Source organism: Microcebus murinus, chromosome X (genome assembly GCF_040939455.1).
Source record: "Microcebus murinus isolate Inina chromosome X, M.murinus_Inina_mat1.0, whole genome shotgun sequence".
NCBI classification, from domain to species: Eukaryota; Metazoa; Chordata; class Mammalia; order Primates; family Cheirogaleidae; genus Microcebus; species Microcebus murinus.
In genome coordinates this window covers 41,135,183-41,157,875 of record NC_134136.1, presented here as the reverse complement: position 1 = coordinate 41,157,875, position 22,693 = coordinate 41,135,183, and the positions used below count along the sequence as shown (strand labels likewise).

The 22,693-nt window shown below is 36.3% G+C and overlaps 1 pseudogene; it reads right to left on the bottom strand.

Annotated features, from left to right (window-relative positions):
* Positions 1 to 8,691: 8,691 nt before the first annotated feature.
* Positions 8,692 to 22,693, bottom strand: part of LOC142865801 (C-terminal-binding protein 2 pseudogene) — a 46,603-nt pseudogene continuing 32,601 nt past the window's right edge.

Sequence of the window (22,693 nt, the reverse complement as noted above, 5' to 3'; positions counted from 1 at the left end):
ATATGCAGGCTTTCAGGTCCATTCATTCTTCCTCCATGGACTATTGACTATAGTAAACTACAGATGAACCAATTTAAACAAAATAAAACTCCTATTCATCATAGGAGTGAAAACACAATGCTTAATAATGAACATATGACTATTTTCCCCATTTACTGGCAGTAGGGCTTACTATCTGAAGTCTAACATACAGAATCATACATTTAGAAAGGACTCTAGAGGTCAGTTAGTTCAGTTGTTCCCAATAATAGGATTGTCTGCATTAGAATTCCTAAAGAATTTTAAAAAAATATAGACTTGCCTGTTGCATTCCATCAGACTTTCTGGATGTGGAACACTGAAATCTGAGTTTTAAGCGAGCATCACAAGTGACTTAAATGGGAATTTAGGTTAGAAACTGAACTAGTCTAACTTTCAACAGAATATAAAAATGTCTTCCTTCTACAATATAAGTTGGTATACTTTTTCTATAAAGGACCAGATAGTAAATATTTTAGATTTTGTAGAGCATACGGTCTCTATTATGACTGCTTAGCTCTGCCATCATAATAGGAAGTAGTACATAGACAATAGGCAAATGAATGAGCATGGCTGTGTCCCAATGAAACATTTATAAAAATAGAGAATAAATAGAGTAAAAATCTCTGAAAATTCTCTCCTCCATCAAATCAATGAGAAACAGGCAGAAATCATCTTCCTCAGAACTATGAAAATTCACCAATACCTTGCAGCAATCTGAAGAATGTTTATTCAAGAAAACAAAAAGTTGACTCTTAGAACAGTAAGCTTTCTGCCATTTTAACTTGCCCATCTTTTCCTCTTTCAGCTCCACAGTAGCCTTGAAAACCAAAAGCTCTTACTGTTGGTGAAAACAGTCTTTCAGCCAGGGGTGCAGAATAGAGTTGAAGCCCCTTCAAAGTTTCATCCCAGAGAATCATTAAACCTCTTTGGTGGTTACCTGAAAGACCCCACTTGCAAAGCAGTATTTATTTGATCAGACATGGAGCTTACCCAGTGTGAAAAGATGTTTCCCTAGAGACATTTGTTCCAAAAAATTGAAAAATAGAGGAAAATTATTAACTTCATGGCTGCCTGAGATAAGCCATCCAAAAACCTTACAAGGAAAATCTGGGAATTAAGATGACCAAAGAAGCTTTGAAAGCTTGGATGTGTTCCTGCCAATGTAGAAGGCCATACTTCTGGTGTCCTTCCTAAATGTATGATTCTATATATGTCCAAGAAAGATATGAGAACACCATAAGCTCTCACTTCTGGCTAACCTCAAGACATTAAACAACCAAGAAGTGAAGGATAAATTAGAGTTTTCAATTGCATGGCTGAGTTTTCAATGTGATCCCAAACATACACAAAGGGCCCTTTGGCAAAGACTGGGAAAATTATTGTTTCCCATGACCGTTCAAATAATTGAGGGAAAACTTTAGTGGCCACACACAATAAAGAATACAGACTTCATGAATCAATTTAGAAAAGTAACTAAACATACAAATAACAACAACCAATAGCAACAGACACTGGAGAGTAAAGAAAATCTGTGATTACCATAGTTACTACATTAGATTATTTTAAAAGTCAAGTTTTCAACAACAACAAAAAAATTGAAATGAGCAAAGATACAAGAAAGTGTTGCTCATACACAGGGGGAAAAAAGCAATTAATACAAAATCTCCATGAGAATGCCCAGACAGTATACTTGTTAGATGAAGTCTCTAAATCAGCTATTTTAAGTAGATCTAAAGAATGAAATAAAAATGTCTAAAAAACTAATAGAAAATATGAGAATGATATCTCACCAAATTTAGAAGATCAATAAAAAGAAATTCTAAAAAAACAAGTAGAAATTCTTGATTTGATAAAGTATAATAACTAAAATGAAAAATTTACTATAGGAGTTCAACAGTAAATTTGAGCAGACAGAGAAAAGAATAGGAAAACTCAAAGAAAGGTCAATGAGAGTATCTAATCTAAGAAACAGAAAGAAAAATGAATGAAGAAAAATGATGAGAGGCTCAAAGACCTGTGGGACACCATTAAATACACACACACACACACACACACACACACATATATATATATATATATATATAGACACACACACACACACATAAATCAGTTCATATATATATAAACCTAGAAAGAGAGAAGAAAGAAAAAAATGGGCAGAAGAATATTTGAATATATAATGCTCAAAATCTTTCTAAATTTGATGAAAAACAATAATACATTTATCCAGGAAGTTCAACAAACTTCAAGTAAACTAAAAGTGATCTACAAAGAGACACATTGTAGTCAAATGGGTGAATGCCAAAGGCAAAGATAATCTTGAAAGCAGCAAGAGAAGTGACTCATCATATATAAGGTATCCTCAATAAAATAGCTGTTTTCTTATCACAAAGCATGGAAGACCAGAAAGGACCCCAAATAGCCACAGCAATCTTAAGCAAAAAGAACAAATTGGGAAGCATCACTTTACCAGACTTCAAGCTATACTACAAGGCTATTGTAACCCAAACAGCATAGTGTTGGCACAAGAACAGAGACATAAACCAATGAATCAGAACAGAGCACCCAGGTGTAAAACCATCCTCATATTGCCATCTGATCTTTGACAAAGCAGACAAAAACACACTGGAGAAAAGAATACATCGTCAATAAATGGTTTTGGGAAAATTTGATAGACACATGTAGAAGACTGAAACAGGATCTGCACCTCTCATCACTCACAAAAATTAATTCACAATGGATAACAGACTAAAACCTAAGGCATGAAACTATAAGAATTCTACAAGAGGTGGGAAAAACTCTTATAGACATCAGTCTATGCAAAGAATTTATGAAGAAGACCCCAAAAGCAATCACAGCAAAAAAATAAATAAATAAGTGGGGCCTGGTTAAATTAAAAGGCCTCTGCATAGCCAAGGAAACAATGAATAGGGCAAACAGACAACCTACAGACTGGGAGAAAATATTTTCATGCTATATATCCAATAAAGGGCTAATAACCAGAATCTATAAGAACTCAAGCAAATCAACAAGAAAACACCAAATAACCCCATTAAAAATTGAGCAAAAGATATGAATAGAAGCTTTTAAAAAGAAGATAGACTAATAGCCAAGAAACATGAAAAAATGCTCAACATCTCTAATCATCAAGGAAATGAGAATCAAAACCATAATGAGACATTATATAAATTCAATGAGAATGGCTTTTATCAAAAAGTCCCAAAACAATAGATGCTGGTGTGAATGTGGAGAGAAAGGAACACTTATACACTGTTGGTAGGACTGAAAATTAGCACAATCTCTATGGAAAGTACTATGGAGATACCTCAAAGAACTAAAAGTGACCTACATTTTATCCAGTAATCCCACTACTGAATATTTACCCAAAGGAGAAAAGGACATTTTATAAAAAAGACACTTGAACTCGAATGTTTACAACAGGATGATTCACAATTGCAAGGATGTGGCATCAAGCCAAGTACCTATCAATTCACTTGTGGATTAGTAAAATGTATTATATGTATACCATGGAGTACTACACAGCCATAAAAATGGTGAACTAATACCTTTTGTAACAACCTGGATGGATAGAGAACTAGTAAAACTGTCTCTATTGCAGATAGCAAGGTCATTTACATAGACAATCTGAAAGAATCCACTGAAAAAGGATTAGAGTTTATAAATGACTTTGATATGATTGCAGGATACAAAATCAATACGCTCAAGTCAGTTATATTTCTATATACTAGCAATGAAATATAAAAAATAACTTAAAAATCTATTTACAACAGTATGAAAAAGAGTAAAATAGTTAAGAAAAGCTATAAACAAAAGAAATGCAAGGCTTGTACAATGAAAACTAAAAAGCATAACTGAAAGAAATTAAATAAAAAATAAATGGCAAATATTCCATTTGTGGATTAGAAGACATAATATAATTAAGATGGCAATATAGAAGACTTAATATAATTAAGATGGCAATAATCTTAAAATGATCTATAGATTGAATGAAATTCTTATCTACTTATAGCTGTCTTATTTATTTTTATTTCATCATATTATGGGGGTACAAATGTTAAGGTTACATATATTGCCCTTGCCTCCCCTCCCCCCTTGAGTCCGATCTTCAAGTGTGTCCATCCCCCAGGTGGTGCGCATCTTACTCATTAGGTAAGTATATACCCATCCCCTCCTCCCCCCTCCCACCTGCCCAACACCTGATAAATGTGGGTTTTTTGACATTTTGGTTACATTTTATATCTTTGCCTTTCCCTAGGAAGGGTTAGAGGTATGCCCTTCCCCTCTACAATGCTCAACACATCCCTAAGATGTGGGTCTACCCGCTCTAGCCTCGAATCCCTGGTGAACACCACCACACTTTGAGCATCATAGTTTTAATTAGTCAGTACCAATTTGATGGTGAGTACACGTGGAACCCATTTTCTTGATCTTGTGTTGCCTCACTTTGGATAATGGGCTTAAGCTTAATTCAGGATAGTATAAATAGTGCTAGCTTGCTGTCATTTCTTAGACTTGAGTAATATTCCATTGTGAACATATACCAAATTTTAATTTCCACTCATGAATTGACGGGCACTTGGGTTGTTTCCATGTCCTTGCAATAGTGAATTGTGCTGCCATAAACATTCAGGTGCAAATGTCTTTATAATAGAATGTGATATGCTCTTTTGGGTAGATGCCTAATAATGCTATTGCTGGGTCGAATGGTATTTCTATGTTTAGTTATTTGAGGTATCTCCAAATTCTTTTCCACAAAGGTTGCACTAATTTGCAGTCCCACAAGCAGTGTAAGAGTGTTCCTGTCTCTCCACATCCTCACCAGCATTTGTTGTTTTGGGATTTCTTGATACAGGCCATTGTCACTGGAGTTACGTGGTATCTCATTGTGGTTTTGATTTGCATTTCTCTAATGATTAGAGGTGTTGAGTATTTTTTTATATGTTTGCAAGCCATTATTCTGTCTCCTTTGGAGAAGTTTCTGTTCATTTCCGTTGCCCATTTCTTGATGACGTTGTTTGATTTTTGGCCTAGGCAAAGAATTCTTGAAGAAGACCCCGAAAGCAATCACCACAGCAACAAAAATAAACAAGTGGGATCTGGTCAAATTGAAAAGCTTCTGCACAGCCAAGGAAACTATCATTAGAGCAAATAGACAACCTATAGATTGGGAGAAAATATTTGCTCTCTACACTTCCAATAAAGGTCTAATAACAACAATCTACCTAGAATGCAAAAGAATTAACAAGAAAAAATCATACAGCTGTCTTTTTTGCAGAAGCCAACAGGCTGATTTTAAAGGTCATAGTAAAATGGAAACGATTTAGAATAGCAAAGGCAATCTTGAAAAGAACAAACCTGAAAGACTCATACTTCCTGATTTCAAAACTTACTACAAAGTTTCAGTAATCAAGTTCATGCTACTGAAGTAAAGATAGACACAGAGCAATAGAATGGAATTGAATATCTAGAAATTGGTATTTATGGTCAATTTTCAACAAAGGTATCAAGACAATGCAATGGGTAAAGAATAGTCTTTTAAACAATGGTGCTAAGACAAGTGTATATCCACATACAACCATAGGAAGTTGGATGCATATCTCCTAGAATATACAAAAATTAACTCAAAGTAGATTAAAGACCTAACTGTAAAAGGTAAATCTATAAGCTTAGAAGAAAATATAGGTGCATATCTTTGTAACTGTGGATTAGGCAATGATTTCTTAGATATGACACCTAAAAAACATGCAACCAAAAATAATAAATGGACTTCAGTAAAATTAAAAATGTTTGTGCATCAAACGACATTCTCAAAAAAGTAAAAAGGCAGTCCACAGAATGGTAGGCAAATTATGTATTTAATGAGGATCAAATATTCTGAATCTATAAATAATGCTTAGAACTCAACAATAAAAAGACAACTAATTAACCCAATTAAAAATGGTAAACGAGTTGAATAAACATCTATCCAAATAAGATGGTCAATATATGCTCAACATAATTATTCATTAGGTAGTACAAATTAAAACCACAAACAGGTATTACTTCACACTCACAAGAATAGCTATAATCAGAAAGATGAACAATAACAAATATTGGCAAAGATGTAGAGAAATGAGAACTCTCATATGTTTCTCAGTGTAATATGAAATGTACAGTCATTTTGGAAAACAGCTTGCCACTTCCTCATTTGCTAAACTAAGGGTTGCCTTATGATCTAATGATTTCACTCCTAGGTTATACTCAAGAGAATTGAAAACATATGTACAAGCAAAATTTTGTACATGAATGTTCATAGCTTTAATTTCCATGATAGCCAAAACGTTGAAAGAACCCAAATGTCCATGAATGGATAAACAAAATGTGGTATAGCCAAACAGTGGAATATTTGTCACAAAAAAGAATAAAGTAGTGATATGCACTACAACATGAATGAACCTCAAACTTTTTTGCTGGTTTCTTCTCATCTGAAACCTCTTAGCTCTGGTCTGACAGGTTTACAGAGCACCTGATCTCCTTTGCTGGGAACTCATCTACTTAGTGAGAAGGAAGGGAGGTCCCTTGATAATGCTTTTATGTCCTACTCTGGAAGACTGACCTGGAGGGAGAGAAGCAGATGCACTGAGAGGCTGTAACAGCTGTTTTCTTAATCATCTTAAACCCCGGTGGTTGTCTAATGCTGAAGTGTTTGGTGTATTGGTCCCCAGGCCACTAATGGATGTTTGGACAGGGGGCTGTGTAAGTTCCTTTCTACAGAGGTGGATGGTGTGACCTTGGCTGGCACCTGGGCAGGTTGCAGGACCTTGGCCAGTGCCTGAGGGTATCATAGGACCTTGGCCAGTGCCTGGGCAGGTTGTGGGACCTGGGACAGTACAGTGGGATCTTCTTGTGAAATGCTGAGTTGGTCCATAGGCCACTGTTGGAAGCTCGGTCAGAGAACTAGGTAAGTCCCTTTCCACTGAGGGAGGCATGGGTGATTTCTCTGCTCAGGTCTCCCTGTGGTGGTGGCAATGGTTGGCAAGGCTATCTAGGTGGTGGCTGCAGGTCTCAGGCCAGTGGGCATTCACTCCACCCATGTCTAGGTGTAATGGCAGTATGTGGTGGGGGTGGGTAACTTGTGGCTAACAGGTCCACGGTGGAGAGCTAGACCACAAGAGTAGTGTGATGTGGTACTGTGGAGGCGTGGCCCACTGCATGGCCTGTTGGTCTGAGGGGGTGTGGCTTGCTTTTAGGAAAATATGATTAAAGAATTAATGAAACATGGCTCATAAGATCATTATTCTATTGTATAACCCAATATTACTATATTAAAGACAGAAACAGGAGTTTGCAGGGGTTTGCCCTGAAGAAATGTGTGGACTCAATGGTTCGCTTATTAGAGGCTGCTATCATGGGAAAGCTCTCAAATCTCTGGTAGCAATGTTTTCCAGGAAGGCTTCCTGGTATCTTAAAATCTGTGAGCTTCCCTGTGTCTTGAAAGGAAAGACAAGGCAAATATGGCCCACAGGATGGGAGCCGGAGACAATGAGTGCATTTTGCCCAGAGATGCACCCCGGTGGTTATAAACAACCTGTTTTATAGAGATGGGCTTCCTGCTCTCTTCTGTCTGTCTGTCTACCTTTAAGTCCACCATAACTAATCAAGGAAATATAGAGTCACTATACCTCTTTTGTTATACCTTTGTTAATTGACAACTACTTCGTAGAATTTAGAAGTTAGCCCCTGAAAGACTTTGTACATGCTTGTTCACCTAGTTAGATAGAAGCTCCTTGAGAGGACTTTTGACTCTAACCCACTACCTGTATCCCTAGCAACTGGATTCTCTGATATGCAAATATGTTACCCTGACAACTGGTAATTGATGTCTGTGATTATAAAAACCTGTATGAATCTAATCATATTGCTGGCATTTATGGAGATACGCCAGTCTCCTGAGCACCCCGCTGTGTTATATCTGATCTTTTTATATATATAAAACTATAAACTATACCTTAATCTCTGTGTATTCTTTTATTTCTCTCTGTTGCCTATCAATTTCCTTATCCTCTGTGGTGACCCCTATCATAGGGACTTGGCTCCGTGGGGAGAAGTAGCTAATCTCCTCCCAAGCCTGCCTCAAATACTCTTCCCCACAGATTGCCATGCAGCATGCAAGGTTGGGACATTGACTCTTAGCCACTGCACAAAACCAGAAGTCATGGCTTGCCACATGGCATACAGGACTTCAGGGGTGTGAACCTCCACGTGGTGCACAGGGATGGGGGCTTGTTCCTCTGGTAGGCACAAAGAGTTGTGGGAGCATGGCCTGCCAGTTGGCATGCAGGTCTGTGGTGGTGGACTTCCTCTTGGCACTGGGATGGGTGGAGGCCATCCACGCTGCAGTGCATGGGCCAGGGGGCTTGTTTCACTTGTTGGGGTCCAGTGCTGAGGGACCTGGGCTGCTGGATGGCTAGGGCTCTTTCCCCACACAGGTCCCACTGAGGGTGCTACCGTGGGATCCCTCGAGCTGTGCTTGAATTCCCTGGTGGGGGGTGCCTGGCTCCCAGTCATGGCAGTGTGAATGTGTCTGCTCTCCCTGCTCCCTCCCTGGCCTAAGAAAGGGTGATGTTGGAGCAGCTACAGTGAAGCTGATCCCTGTGTAGACTGGGAGCTTCAGACCTGAGAGCTCAGAGTGGGATCAGCTGCGGCAACCCAGAACCGAGACCAGTAGGACTCTGTTGAGCCTGCTCTCTGATGCAGCTTTACTATACAGTCTCCAAGCAGTTCTTTGATCAGCATGGAGGCCTGTGGCAGTGGTGGGGCCCTCACAGATCAAGTTGCAATATCTGTGTGGGGAGCGTGGGACCGTGGGGCTCTCTCCCTTACCACTTCACTGTGTGATCTCCCCCAGGTTCCTTCTGATCTTCACTCTCTGTCCCCTTCACTCTGAGTGTCTCCCATTGGTTCTCTGGTGACCTACAATACTCTTTCCAAGAGGGTCCATCTGTAGGTGAGTGTCTACTTGCAGTTTTTATCCCCTTCCCCAGAGTAGCACATATGAGCTGCTTCTAGTCCACCATCTTGGCCTCAATCTATATTTATTTTTATCTTTACTTTCTTTTAGCATCATTTTATACTTTTCAGAGTACATGCCTTTTACCTCCTAGGTTAAGTTTGTTCCTAAGAATTTTATTTTATTTTCTATGCTATTGTAACTGAGATTGTTTTCTTAATTTCCTTTTCAAAATGTTCATTATTAGTGGACAGAAATATATGTGATTTCTACATGTTGATTTTGTGTCCTGCAACCAGTCTTTCAGGCCACCCTCAGATAGATTAGAACACTATAAAAAAATGTCCGCCATGCTTCCTCCATCTTGAGGCAAGGAACTGAGAGCTAGGCTGCTGTTTCTTCACCACTGTATTATGCCATGTTGGGAAGTGGGTGAGGCAAAGGATGAATAAAAATATCACATTTCACAACATTTTGAATGTGGCTTTTTTTTGTTGTTGTTAAGAATTCACTTGGGTGTTGCAAAGGCAATATATGTAACCAAAGAGTTTGTGCCCCGTAATATTGTGAAAAAAAAAAAAAGAGGGTTAAAAGAAAAAAAAGAATTCACTTGGTTGCTATAGACTCTGACTGCTTTCAAAGCTTCTATAAAATTTCTTTTAGCCAAACTCTGTGAGGGAATAAGTGCATGGAGCTTCCTATTATGGGATGTTTCTGACATCACCTGAAATTCCAAGGCCAGTGATTTTAAAAGCTATTATGTCACCTATTTTCCAAGCTAAATATCACTACCTTCTTAGTTATCCTCTAAAACTTGACAACATTGATACATTTCCCCTTGATTCCTGATACAAGAACAGTAAAGTTCAGCAATTCCATTGATAGATTTCTTCAGGGCAAGAAATCTTTCCCACCTTATACACCCCCATGTTTCTTTCAATTCTCTTTAATGATATTTTTTTAATTCTCTGCAATTATGACAAATATTGAAAGAACAGAACAGAACTGAAAAATGAGATCTTCTGGTCTTTCTTGTCACCTATCAACATTCTATTATCTCCCCAAGACTTCAGTTCACTTTAGTCATTACCTACTTAAACACTCTTAACATAGTCACCTTGAATACAATCACAAAACTTTATAAATCTAGGTTCAACAAAAAGCTTCATTTGCAATTACACTGATTTCTTTTGGTGTTTTCCTCCTTTTTCTACTCTGCATTATTTTTTATAATCATAGACATAACTCCATTTATGAGAACATTCAGCCCTCTTTAATCATTATCTTATAGTCACAACTTTTTTGCCTAATCCTTTGATCTCTTTGTTTCTGAAGTTCAGGGAAATGGAGAAGTATCTAGAGATTTCAATTTCATGTGAACCTATAATTATCTTAAAATGAAAAAGTGAGTCAGAAAAAAATTCAAGGAGCAGCCACCTTCTTGGAGCTAATTAGAAAACAGTAACTAATCCTCTATTTGAATCAGCCTGTGCCTTAGAAGCACAGGGTTAGTGGCCTGTACTAAGCACCCATCTCTTGGCCTCCTACCCAACCTTGTATCTTGGAATTATATGTCTGCATATTCTTTAGTCCCTTGAACAAACATTGTGTTTACATATTAGTTTGCTAGGTCTACTGCAACAAAGTGCCACAAATTGAGTGGTGGCTTAAAACAACAGAAATTTATCCTGTCACTGTTCTGGAGGCTGAAAGTCTGAAATCAAAGTGTCAACAGGGCCATGCTCCCTCTGAGATTCTGGGTAGAATCCTTCCTTGACTCTTCTTGATTTGTGGTGGTGGCTGGCAATCTTTAGCATTCCTTGGCTTTCAGTTGCATCCACTTCAATTTCTGTTTCTATCATCACATGATTTTTCCCTGTGTTTCCTCTGTTCTCCTCTTCTTATAAAGACATCAGTTATACTGGATTAGTGCTCACCCTATTGACCTCTCTCTGCAAAGACCTTATTTCCAAATGAGTTCACATTTACAGGTACTGGGTATTAGAACTTCAGCATATCTTTTTGTGGAACACAATTCAATTCATAATGCACTCCAAATTTGGAATGCAGAAAAGTGATTAATTCTAAAATAACCCCCCCTCATTCAATTACTTTGATAAGAATCACTGTAGACATTCTCCCTGAACCGCATCTTCCAGCAGTGCGGAGAATTGCTGACGATGATGAGACATTTTAGAAGTACATTCTAATTAACTTTGTCACTGATTAACTTTGTCAATGTTTTTTAGGAATCAGGGAAAGGATCTAAAGAGTAGTGCAGGTTATCACAGGTGGCAGCCAACTTCATGCTCACAAATCCTTTCACCATTCATTGAAATATGCTTAAAGTAAAATACAAGGAAATGAATTGGGAAAGCAAGCAGTACAACTGACTTTTTAAAACTTTTCCCTTTGTTGCTATCCCTCTGGCAGTAGAAATAATAAGAAATAGGAATATGGTCTGAAATATCATAAGATCTTAAGAAAATCTGACCTGGTTAATCAGCTCCTGAACAAAATAAGATCTGTCTGTAATATAAAAGTTAATATTTCTACCATGCATAATAATATGTTACTATTTTAGAAATAAAGTATATTGTCATATACCCTGTAATGTAGGAAAACTGTATCTTGGCAATTTTATGCCCTAAAATTAAAGCAATTCCTTTAAAATTTGGGAGAATTTTTCCCCTAGGAATTGTTTAGAAATGAACAGCTATAATGTTAATGTAGACTTCTTCATGACTCTAACTGCAGACTTAATAAAAAGTATATCTCTCTATATTTACACTTGCTAATAGTAAATGATACATTTTACTTAATGATTTGTCCCTCTCCAGTGGGAAATAACAGAATTGTAAGATAATCAAGGGAGGATTTTATACAAACCATTATTATTTGCCAGTGCATTGAGAATAATCATAAACACATAGTAGATATCTGTCTTCCTAATAACTAAACACATTAAAAGATCAAAGATATCCGATAAAGGGCTGATAACTAGAATATACTTAGAACTCACGAAAATCAGGAAGAAAAAATCAAATAACCCTATTAAAAAGTGGGCAAAGGACTTGAACAGAAACTTTTCTAAAGAAGACAGAAGAATGGCCAACAAACATATGAAAAAATGCTCATCATCTCTAATCATCAGGGAAATGCAAATCAAAACTACAATGAGATATCACTTAACTCCAGTGAGAATGGCCTTTATCAAAAAGTCTCCAAATAACAAATGCTGGCGTGGATGTGGAGAGAGAGGAACACTCCTACACTGCTGGTGGGACTGCAAACTAGTTCAACCCCTGGAAAGCAATATGGAGATACCTTAAAGCGATACAAGTGAATCTACCATTTGATCCAGCAATCCCATTGCTGGGCATCTACCCAAAAGATCCAATGACACTCTACAAAAAAGACACCTGCACTCGAATGTTTATAGTAGCACAATTCATAATTGCAAGGCTGTGGAAACAGCCCAAGTGCCCATCAATCCAAGAATGGATTAATAAAATGTGGTATATGTATACCATGGAGTACTATTCAGCTCTAAGAAACAATGGTGATATAGCACCATTATATTTTCCTGGTTAGAGCTGGAACCCATACTACTAAGTGAAGTATCCCAAGAATGGAAAAACAAGCACCATATATACTCACCAGCAAACTGGTATTAACTGAGTAGCACCTAAGTGGACACATAGGTACTACAGTAATAGGGTATTGGGGAGGGGAGAGGGGAGAGGGGGGCGGGTATATACATACACAACGAGTGTCATGTGCACCATCTGAGGGATGGTCATGCTGGAAAATCAGACTTCTAGGGGGAGGGAGGAAAGGGCATTTATTGAAACCTTAAAATCTGTACCCCCATAATATGCCAAAATAAAAATAAATAAATAAATAAATAAAAATAGCAATATATAACAGAAAAAAAAGATCAAAGAAATAATGAGTATTAACTCCACATTAAGATTCATACAGCCTATTAACTAAAATTTTTACAACTGCTTTTCTTTTTTTTTTTGCTTTTCTTTTAATTAAAATTGCATAATGAATGTGAACGATTTTAAAGTCCTTAATAAATGTAAGTTATTAATACAATTAATGAGTTGACAAATGACATTTTTAATAAATATAAGCTTTTTTATGGGTCATTTACTGCTTCCCTTCTGAAAACAGTACAGTGTTTTGATTCTTTTCATTAAATTCATTTATTTCTCTAGTTCATATTGTAAGATGACTTTGAAATGTCTTTCATGTGAAATATATGTATGGCCGAGAGAGAGAAAAACTAATTGTGTTTGTATTGCAGAACTTAAAATATATTAATAAAATTAAGCCTCAAATATATTTATGAGGCAACTACTTTGTAAGCCTCTTTACAACATCTGTACTGTTCAAATGTGAGTTAACATATTTAAAGTAATAATCATTTTACAATTTGGCACAGTTCAAACAAGAACTTACTTTCAGTGAAATCTAGGTATTTGAAAAGAAGTGGTGTCATGATAGGAATTTCTTTGAGAAAGCGACACAAAAATGTAGTTACCAGTTAAATACTATTTTTATTGGAAAGGGGGTAGCCTCAGGGATTGTGGTTATGAATGGGAAAAGAAAAAGAACTATGAGCAGAAGTAGAAGTTATATGGAGCAAAGATAGCAGTGAACTCATCATCTCCTGCTTCCATGCTCAAAACCTGTCTCAGTTAGATCACTGCAACCATCTCCCTGGCTTCCATGCCTCCAGTCTTGTACCTCTCCAAACTATTCTCTGTCATGCAAGCAGAGTTATTTTTCTATAATGTAAATATGATCATGTTACTCCCCTGTTTAAAATGTTTCAATGGCAATCTATTTCTTTTAAAATGAAGGCCGAACTGCTTACTGTAGCCTTGAAGATCCATCAGACTCATGCTTTTCTCTCCAGCCTCATTTCTCCCCATCCTTCTGCTCACTGGCACCATCACTATCATATTCTCAAGCTCTAGGAATGCTAAACTAATCGGAATTTTTCAGTGTCATTTTCTTCTCTCTCTAGCTTTGGGCTCTTTTCACATGCTAACCCTTTAATAATTTTGTAATAGTTGTTATCATTTAGAACAGTTTTAGGTTCACAGTAAAATTGAGTAGAAAGTACAGAGAGTTCCCCTATTCCTACATACTCCCATTTTCCCCACAGACTCCCCCATTGTTGACATTCCCCACCACAGTGGTACATTTGTTACAATTGATGGACCTGTTTTGACACATTATTATTACCTAAAGACCATAGTTTACATTAGAGTTAACTCTTGATGTTTCATATTCTAGGCTTTTGACAAATACATAATGACATGTATCCACCATTGTACTATTACACAGAATAGTTTTGCTACCCTAAAATTTCTCTGTGCTCTACCTACTCACCTCTTTCTCTCCCAATCCCAATCACTGATATTTTTATTATGTCTACAGTTTTGCCTTTTCCAGGATGTCGTATGGTTGGAATCATACATTATATGGTAGTTTCAGTTTGGCTTACTTCACTTAATAATAATATGCACTTAAGATTCTTCCATGTCTTTTCATGTCCTGATAGCTCTTTTTTGTAGCAGTGAATAATATCCCATTGTCTGGATGTACAAAAGATTATTTATTCATTCACCCATTGAAGGACATCTTGGTTGGTTTCAAGTTTTGGCAATTATGAATAAAACTGCTATAAACATTCATGTGCAGGTATTTGAGTGGACATGTTTTCAACTTCTTTGGGTAAATACTTAGGAGCATGATTGCTGTACTGTATGTTGAGTGTGGGGTTATTTTGGTAAGAAAATGTAAAACTGTCTTCCAAATTGGGTATATCATTTTACATTCCCATCAGCAATGAATGAGAATTCTTGTTGCTCCACATCCTCATCTGTAATTAATGTTGTCAGCGTTCTTGATTTTGGCCATTTTCATAGGTATGTGGTAGTATCTCATTGTTTTTTTTTGTTTGTTTTTTTTTTGAGACAGAGTCTCGCTTTGTTGTCCAGGCTAGAGTGAGTGCCGTGGCGTCAGCCTAGCTCACAGCAACCTCACACTCCTGGGCTCGAGCGATCCTTCTGCCTCAGCCTCCCTAGTAGCTGGGACTACAGGCATGCGCCACCACGCCCAGCTAATTTTTTATATATATCAGTTGGCCAATTAATTTCTTTCTATTTATAGTAGAGACGGGGTCTTGCTCTTGCTCAGGCTGGTTTTGAACTCCTGACCTTGAGCAATCCACCCGCCTCGGCCTCCCAAGAGCTAGGATTACAGGCGTGAGCCACCGCGCCCGGCCTTCATTGTTTTAATTTGTGTTTCCCTGATGACATATGATGTGGAGCATCTCTTCATATATCTATTTATCATCTGTGTTATCTTCTCTGGCATCTGTTAAGGCTTTGACTCATTGTTTAGTTGAGTTGTTTTCTTATTGTTGAATTTTAAGAGTTCTTTGTATATTTTGGATAACAGTCCTATTTTTTAAAAAATCAGATATCTCTTTAATAAATATTTTCTCTCAGTTTATATCTTATTTTTTCATTTTCTTGACTGTGTCTTTTACAGAGAAGGATTTTTTTTAATTTTAATGAAATCTTGCTTATCAAGTCTTTCTTTATTGATCTTACCTTTGGTGTCATATCTAAAAAGTCACCTCTAAATCCAAGGTCATCTAGATCTTCTCCTATGTTAATCTTCTAGGATTTTCATACTTTTGCAACCTACATTTAGGTCTGTGATTCATTTTGAGTTAATTTTTGTGAAAGGTATAAGGTCTTTGTGTAGATTCATGTTCTTACATATGAATGATCAGTTATTCTAGTACCATTTGTTGAAAACTGATACTCTTTTTAAGATATCTTACAGTAGAATTTTGGTCACCACTTTATGTGATTCATATGACTTATCAGACTTGAAAACTCCTTATGATATTTCAACCTCAGTTCAAAGGCCAACTGCTCTGTAAATCCTTCCTTGACTTCCCCAGGCAGAATTAGGCTCTTTTCCTTTGCTCCTTTTGTGCTATTCCTCAATTGTAGCTATTAATTATGTTATTGCATTTTAGTTTTTTTTTATGCCTGTCTCACTCTCTTCTGTATACACAGCATCCCAGTAATGTGCCTGATACAAAGTCGATGCTGAATAAATATTTGTTGAATGGCTACATCTATCAATAAATCAACCAATCAATCCATAACACTATGTATTTAAATACTGACAGCTAATCAAGAAATCTTAATTTAAACAAAGCACATATTAGTAAAGAAATTTCAATTGATTCTCAGAGTATCAGAAGAAAACAAAAAAAAAAACAAAGTATTGCTTTTAGTGGTTATAATTTATAAACAAGATCTGTTATTCATAGCATCAAAGCTAAAAACAAATTAATGTTTGTGTCTACAACACAGATTTCTGAGGATGTCTGGGGTTGAATTAATCTACAATAGATAATTATTACAATTAATTTTGAAAGGAACCTCATATGCCAAAGTGATTGCATATATAAACATTAAAATAGATTGATTTTTTCTTAAATGTGTTATTCAAATATTTATAATTAGTGCCAAGATAAGTTTTGATTATAAAATCAACTGGAATGTTAGAGGGAACAGATATATAGCACTTTTGCCATTTCTTGCAATGGTGGACTACATTGTTTGAACCAATAATACTTCTGAGAAAGCTAGAAAATGTGGATAACATGTAAAATAACACGTGTCAGAATATAATGAAACCTATCAGGATGATATGTACTTGCATAGACAAGGTCTCTAAAAGAAGAAAAACACAGAAAGTGACAATGATTTGGCACCATTTTTTTTTTCCCCTGAGAGTATTTATGCAGACTTTGTCACAAGCAGTGACTAAGAGACTGAAAAAGTAAGAGAGCTGTTTGCAGAATTTCAGATCTGGAGGGAAAAAAATGGAGTTTAAAACCTGACAAGGAGGAGGAGTAATGGTAAACACCTGAGGCTTTAAGTTAGAACCCTGAAAGGTTATATTCTAAGAGTAAGTGTAAACTAGAAATAGACTAGCCCTCATAAAAACTGAAGGCTAAATTTAAATCAGTTGAATCCCTGACTGGAATAAAGTAATCTGCCCTTAGCCTAACTGCTTGTCTGAAGCAAAATTAAATTATCTTTGGAGTATAACAATATCCAGAGCTTCAAATAATTTCAAATATTATTTATACACAATAATCATTAAATAAAAAACTATAAAACATGTAAAAAGTAAAAACTAACATGTAAAAAGTAAAAACAAAGAAAAATGAACAGACAATATAAGCAAATTCATGTACAATCTAGATATTTCATTTTTAGATGTTAGCCTTTAGAAAATAATTAACAAGTTTAAGGTGAATTCAGCAGATAACTGGTAACAAATAATCAAACAGGAATTCCAGAATGAGAAAATATAATGAAACTAAGAATTATTAGATGAGTTTAACAGTATATAAGAAATGAAGAGAGAAAAATAAAATTGAAATATGGGTGAGGACTGAAGAGAAACTATACTAAAGCACTGAGAGAAAAAATGAGACAAAAAAAAGTACAAGAAACATACAGGACATGGGGAAAAATTGTGATATGCTTGTAATTGGCATCACAGGAAGAAAGCAATTAGAAAAAGGAGCAGAGCAATACTTGCAGAGAATTGGCTAAGACTTTTCCAAAACTGATAAGTAGTATCAAGCCATAGATTCAAGATGTGTTACAAACCCCAATAGGATAAATGCAAAGAAAACTGCAAGTAGCTTCGTAATAGTGAAACTCCTTAAATTGAAGATTTTTTTTTTAATTGTAAAATCAGTCGGAGGGAGGGAAAACATACATTATCTTTACATTTTGGGTTTACTTCTACATGTGTTTTTCTGGGGATGACTGAAGTGAGCTTTCTTCTTTGTAATCCACGTCTAGACCATGGGAAATATAGGATGCATAGACCTATCTATATACGACCAATCTCTGAAGGTGCAGGATATATCCAAATAGCTGTCTTTTCATTCTACTACTTACACACCTGATCCAGTCTTTCACCTTTAGATTTTTCAGACATAAATCAGTTATCAGCACCTTTATCCTCAAGATGTTGCCTCAAGAAAACACATATTAATATCCTCTGAAACCCCATTTTTGTCTTGGTTGCATGAGTGTATCTCCAATTGGCATCGGATGGGATTGGAGAAGTAGATAAAGGACAAATCATTTAACTCCTTGTAGGCTATGGTAAAGAATGTGTGAGTGCATGCATGTTCATGCATGTGTGTGTGTGTGTGTGTGTGTGTGTGTGTGTTTTCTAAGTGTATTTGGAAGCCTTAAAGTGTGGTAAGGAGCGATAAAATAAGGTTTTCATTTTAAAAACATCATTATGTTTGCAGTTTGGAAATAAGATTAGTTGAGATAGTAAAAGAGAAAACAGGAAGACCATTTAGGAGGCTATTGAAGTAGTCCAAACTAGAAATTATGATAGTTTGGACTTGAAAGGTGACAGTCAATATAGAAATAAGTAGACAGATTATGAAAATAGTTTGAGTGGTTTTCTTTGAGATGGCCAGGACTCTCTCCTGTCTTGTAGGATTTCTGCTGAGAAGTCTACTGCTAGTCATATTGGAATTCCCTTTTGTGTTACTTGCTTCTTTTATGTTGCTGCTTTCAGGATCCTCTGTTTGTCTTTGATCTTTCAGAATTTGATTGTATGTCCTGAGATTATCTTATTTGGTTTGAGTGTGATTGGTGACCTTTGATCTTCCTGACCTGGATATTTGTATTTTTCTCCAGGTATGGAAAGCTTTCAGTTATTATTTCTCTGAATAAAGTTTCTAATACTTTGTCATTCTATATTCCCTCTTAAATGCCAATGATACATAGATTTGCTCCTTGATGGTGTCTTATAGATCCCATAGTGGTCTTTGTGCCTTCTCATTCTCTTTTCTTTTTTCTCCTCTGACTATATTTTCAAATAATCTGTCTTAAAGCCCACTGCTTCTTTCTTTTGCTTGATCAATTCTGTTGATGATCACTATTGCATTTTTAATTTTGTTTATTGTAGTTTTCAGCTCTAAGATTTCTGTTTTTATTTCAATTTCAGCTCTAAGATTTCTTTTTTTAATTTTAATTTCTTTTTTATTTCAATTTCTCACAAATTTCTGAATTGTTTCTCTATGTTTTCTTGAATTTGCTAAATTTTCTTAAAGGAGCTATTTTGAATTATTTGTCTGCCATATTATTCATCTATTTATCTTTAGGATCAGTCATTAGCACCTTGTTTGCTCCATGTGATGAGACTATCTTTCCTAGGTTATTCTTATTTCTTATATATGTATGTCTTTGTCTGTACATTGATGAAATTAGGTATTTATTCCAGTCTTTTCAGTTCAGGTTTGTTTGTGGCTATTCTTTTTCAATGGGCTTGTTTAGATATTCTGAGTGGATGACTGATCTACTCCATTTCAGCACTAGAAGGTTCCCCACACCCAGGTTAACTGTGTCTTGCAATGGCTCCATTGCTTATGCAGTATTAAACCTGGATGGGCCTGTGGGGGACCCACAGTAGAGACTTGGGCTATGGAGGAGAGCTGACCAGGCTTTCAAATCTGGAGGATCTGTTAGACTGTGCTTCCAGCAACATGATACCCATACACACTCTCTCTGGTGCAGCATCTCCTCTGGCAGGGATGGAAAGCCACTGCCAAGTTTCACGAGCTGTCTTTCACTAGCCCCAGCACCTCTCTTTGTCCCTCTCTTGTTTCACATGGTTTAGCCTCTCCAGTACTCATGGTGCTCCTTTTGAGCTGATACAGGAGTATATCTTCCACAAAGAGAACCAAGATGGTGGGGAAGTCAAATGTCCACCTCCAGCTCACTTTTTCCAGTTTAGAAACTGTGAGTCCTGTGGGACTTTCTATGTGTGGTACCATAATAGCTTGGAGGAGGGTCCTTGTGGTTATAGAGAACTGATCCCCTTACCATCCAACTGCAGTTTTATCCATCTTTTTGGTCCAAAGGGACTTCACAGGCTCACTTTCATGTTCAGGTTTCCTTAGCTCTTATGAAGGTAATTTTTATGCATGAGAAGCTGTTCAAATTGATGTTTCTGGGAGGGAAAATTACTGGAGAGACTGACATCACTATTTTGCTCTGTCCTCTCTCATATTTATAGTTTTTATACCATATAAATACAGAGAAACTATTTTCTGAAATAGTATAATTGGATTTCCTAGTAGTTTGCATTAGACTCTTTTTCTGTAATATTTCTCAGATTCTATATATGGTTCTTTTCTCTCTGTCCATGCTTAAAAGAGACAACATTTGTGCAGATATGATATGTGACAATAGACAACCTTAATTCATTTTTGTGGGGTGTTTACTCACTGTTTGCTTCCATGAAACCCTTACATAAAGACATAGAATGCAGAAAAGTTGAGTGTCTGCTATACTGAAGGGGAATCTATTTCTATAGCCTCTAATTGGCTTCCTGATATTTGGATATAAAAGTAGTTCCACATTCTTACACTGCTGGTGGGACTGCAAATTAGTGTAACCTTTGTGGAAAAGAATTTGGAGATAACTCAAATAACTAAAAATAAAAATACCATTTGACCCAGCAATAGCATTATTAGGCATCTACACAAAAGAGCATAAGACATTCTATTATAAAGACATCTGCACTCGAATGTTTATGGCAGCACAATTCACTATTGCAAGGATGTGGAAACAACCCAAGTGCTCGTCAATTTATGAGTGGATTATTAACATTTGGTATATGTTTACAATGGAATATTACTCAATTCTAAGAAATGACAGCAAGCTAGCACCACTTATATTATCCTGGATTGAGCTTAAGCCCATTATCCAAAGTGAGGTGACACAAGAACAGAAAAATGGGCTCCACGTGTACTCGCCATCAAATTGGTACTGACTGATTAACACTATGGTGCTCAAATGGTGGTGGTGTCCACCAGGGCTTTGGGGGTTGGGGGGATAGACCCATATCTGAAGGATGTGGTGAGCACTGTGGAGGGGAAGGGCAAACCTCTAACCCTTGCTAGAGGGAGGCAAAGTTATAAAATGTAACCAAAATGTTCATACTTTCATATTTTCTTGAAAAAAAAAAAGTAGTTCCAGAAATGAAAGATTGTTGGACATTCTAGATGCTTGTAGGACTGTTCAAAAATCTGGTTTCCTGTATGGGGACATGGTAGGATGGCACTACTAACTACTGTTGAAGATCAGCATGTGTTTTCATTTGTTTTTTTAAAAAATAATTTTATATATTTAAGGTATACAGCATGATGTTATAAGATACATATGTATAGTAAAATGGTTACTATAGTAGATCAAATTAACATATCCATTATCTCACACAGCCTTCCACCATCACTCCCCCATGGCAAGAACAGCTATAATCTATTCACTTAGCCAAACTCTTGAAAATAGTACACTATTATTAACTAGAGTCCTCATGTTGTATATAAGATCTTTTGCCTGACTTGTTCATCCTACATATTGCTACTTTGTATCCTTTGCTCTACACCTCCCCATTTCCTTCCTCCCCATCCCTGGTGACAACTAACCACTATTTTATTCTTTATCTCTATATATTTGACCTTTTAAAAAATTTAAAATTAAAAAAACATTTCTTTTTAAAAAATATATGTTTTTTTAAAAGGTCAAATATATAGATCTCCTTCTTTAAGGCTGAATAATATTGGGCCAACAAAATGGAATACCACTTATCAGGAAATCTTTAAGAGCCATTTTGTGATTCATCATCTTCCCTTATCAGTGCTGTAGTAATAACAGAGGCTCATGCCAAGATGAAGCCCCATCAACTTGAGTCCCAAAGTGGTAAGAATGAGCAGAGCCTACTGCCTACCACCCCCCCCCCTCTTTGGCTTTCAGAATGTGAGAAAATTTTGTTGTCCTAAGCCTATTTTAGGGTTGTTTGTTAATGTGATGTGGTAGGGCCTAGGCCATCCTTATAAAGATACCAGTGAGTCAATCCCTCGCTCCTAGCAGGATCTTTCTCTAAAACCATTGAGTCTCTGGACATTTAACCCTGATAGTGACTGAGAACTGACTATCTTTTGAGGTGGTGTTCTCTAATTTTAAACAGCTAAAATTATTAAATACTCTCTTTGTTTTGAACCAAAACTTGCCTTTTCATCATATCCACTTGAAAGCTAATTTACATAGTGGGCTTAATTAATGAACAGGCACTTGTTTAAATTTCTTCAGTGATATTCTGCTACTTAGAATTTATTACCTGCCTCAGGACGTGTTCTGCTAAAACTATTTTCTGAAAGAGCCTAAATATCAAACAACAGAACACACTGAATGTAAATTAAACAGTGCTCTTGAGCAGAAAATTAAACTGGTTCCATGACATGGGTTTTAAGGAAGCCCACATAATGTAAACAGTGCTGCAAATGACTGATAAACCTGCAAACTCAATTGATACTCTACCTTGGTGATAACCAATGGAGAAAATTAATGTGCTATGCATGAGCATATCTCATTCAAATACTTTGGTTCTATTATCTAAACAGAACCAGAAAATATTTTCAAATAATTAATGACACTTTAGTTCAGAAATATCAATATAATATACATTTTTAAAACATCCTCCTTTTAGTTTTTATAAGAAGAA